Here is a 2,696-nt window from a genome sequence, read left to right as displayed (position 1 = left end):
GCAAACCCCTCATTCAGCCTTAGGTGAGTCCACCATTCCATTGTAACCAAATTTCCGGACCACTGATGGGCTAATTCACGTGTCACAATAACTGCAACCATTTGTTTACTTGCAGCTACAGAATGCTGCTCGTCATATAGCAAACTAGATTCCCGATATGTAACCAGACCATAGTTCTCCATTGCCCCAACAGAAAAATCAGGTACAACAACCATATCCAGCTTTGGCAGGGGTAAGTAGCCCCAAATTATTTGGCGTAATATGGAAGTGTTCTTACTGCAACATCCAGAGCAAACATCCCTTGGTTGGTTTTACCAGCTTGACAATACACACGAACTTTATTTCCTATTGTAGTTGTTCGTTCTATATACTCAAATTCCCCCACAACAATTGCTGCCAAGTATGTTGACATAACATGTGATTCCTGGAAACTGACTGTTCTCAAATGTCCATCAGACTTTTCTTCAACAGCTGGCATATTTGATAAAACTACTCTGTCAACAGGTGCTTGAATTTTTATTTTAAATGTTTCCTTGTATGAAGGTTCATCCCAGCAAGGAAAACACCTTCGAGCATCTGCTGGCTCAAACTGAGTAACTGCCATATTCCTCTTCTCACCATTGACCATGTATGCACTTCGATAAAATCCCTCCATCTGATCATTCAGAGTACCATGAAATTCAATGTCCATAATTGTCTCATCCTTGTGGCATCCAGGTTTCTTGAACAGAGTCCCGCCGCTTTCTACTACTAAAAGTTGTATTGATTCCAATCACGACAAATGCCTTTGGCGTACCTCAGGGCCTTGTCCATTAGGCTTCTCAAGAACAGGTGACCCATTGAGGTTGGCTGATTTTGCAGTCCGAGCAACTGCTAATTCCATTTCTAGAGAAGAAATTGTTTTGTCTAATGATTGAATGGCTTGATGTGTCTTGGCAACTTCCCCCATTACATCTCTTCTTTCGCCATTTTCAACTTTAGGCTTGTCTTCAAAATCTTGAGAAAGAACTTGCAATTCTTGTTTGTGTGTGGGATCAACGTCTCAATATTCCTCCACATTCTGTTAGTAAAGAGCATACCGATGCAGAAACTCGCAACGCAGAGGAGAACAATCAATTTGGGGGAAAAAGAACCCCCGAAAGATCTGCCCCGTTTTTTTGTTTGTTTGTTTGTTTTTGTTTTGTTTGTTTGTTTGTTTTTGTTTGTTTGTTTGTTTGTTTGTTTGTTTTTGTTTGTTTGTTTGTTTTGTTTTGTTTTTTTTTGTTTTGTTTTGTTTTTTATTTTTTTTTTCCCCCGAACTTTCCCCTGCCAAACAAGCCTAAGCCTACACCATTTTCTTGTCGGTTTGCCCATGTCTCTCTCCCAAAACCATTCTGCTGTCAAAACATAGTTTCATACAATTGCCGCCAAAGTCATGAATCTCGGGAATAGTGATAAGTCGCTTATCAATATCCCTCTGTAGTTGCGCCTTTATTATGTCGGAAAGGTCTTGTGTAATGACTAGACAAATAAAAGCTTTTATCAGTTGTTACTCAAGACAATAAATCGTAATCCCTCCTGAATATTTGAATATGATTTATGCCATCTAACCTTGAACCCGTGTGTGAGCAGCTATAAACATACAGGCATGGATCAACCAAATTCTGAATTAATGCCAACAAGTGCCTGGACTTGAGGGCCACCAATTGTAGTATTCGTTCTATATCAAGGTCAAGGGTAACTAACTCAAATTGATTAGTGCACGCAGAAGTGATCTGATACTCAGCATTTTGGTTTAACTCCTCCAAATCATTTTTCCTTGGCATCAGCTCAGAAATCTTCCATGCAATGCTCTGTTTCTCAAGTCCTTCAATTGAAACCTTCGGGAACAATCTGTTCATAGTAAGTATACAAAATACTTTGAACTTCACAAGCCTCGATGGACCTGCAAATAGGTTTGCTTGTGATCACCGACATGTCTCACTTCATTTCTGAAAGGAATGCATCTTCCTCTCTATGCAAGTTTTCTTGTAGCAAATTTACAGTTTCTTTGCCTTCAGATTCAAACTTCTTTTGAAGAGTACTCTGCAACTCTTTCCAAACCATGGCTTCAATGTTTTTTTTACGAATTCTTCTCTGGATGTCTTATAAAGATGTGAAATTAGTGTTCCAGACTGTTTATGAGATATGAGTGTGACCCACGCCGCTTGATCAAGAGGAGCTCCAATTGTTGACTCGAATTGTTTGAAAAGCTTGCAAATACCATCTAGTAGTTTGTGCTCAACACTCTTTAAGTTCTCTGTTGTCAAAATCTTTTCAATGAGAGACTTTTCAACTGAAGGCATATGTTCGTCACTAGTTGCTTTGGTAACCAGGAATGCTACAAAACCGATGTTTCTACCAAAACACTGCAATTTCTTAGGAATTAGAGACTTCACCCAATTTTGAATAACGATGGAACTATCATTGACAACTTCAAAGGTTCCCTCTATGCTCCCTTTAGAAGCTTTAGTACTCAATTTTACCTGGTCACCTGAAAATGAAAATGATGCCACAGGTGTTCTTTCATTGAATTGCAATAGCACGGCCCCTTTAGTACCTTTATTACTCAAATTTATCTTCTCACCCGAAGATGAAAATGGAGCTTCAGATGTTTCTTCGTCGTTGAATTGTAGTAGCGTGACCTTCAATGTCTCCTTTGGATGTGAACATTTCAA

At 39.2% G+C, this 2,696-nt stretch overlaps 1 pseudogene; it reads right to left on the bottom strand.

Moving 5' to 3' along the window:
* Window positions 1–247: 247 nt before the first annotated feature.
* Window positions 248–949, bottom strand: LOC149175418 (aminopeptidase M1 pseudogene; annotated as a pseudogene).
* Window positions 950–2,696: the final 1,747 nt, after the last annotated feature.

The sequence above is a fragment of the Pinus tabuliformis genome, chromosome 4_1 (genome assembly GCF_031772625.1).
Source record: "Pinus tabuliformis cultivar Carrire ecotype Pingquan chromosome 4_1, CPIR1, whole genome shotgun sequence".
In the NCBI taxonomy this organism is placed as follows: domain Eukaryota; kingdom Viridiplantae; phylum Streptophyta; class Pinopsida; order Pinales; family Pinaceae; genus Pinus; species Pinus tabuliformis.
The sequence above is the reverse complement of the archived record's forward strand: the minus strand, read 5'-3'. Positions and strand labels throughout refer to the sequence as shown.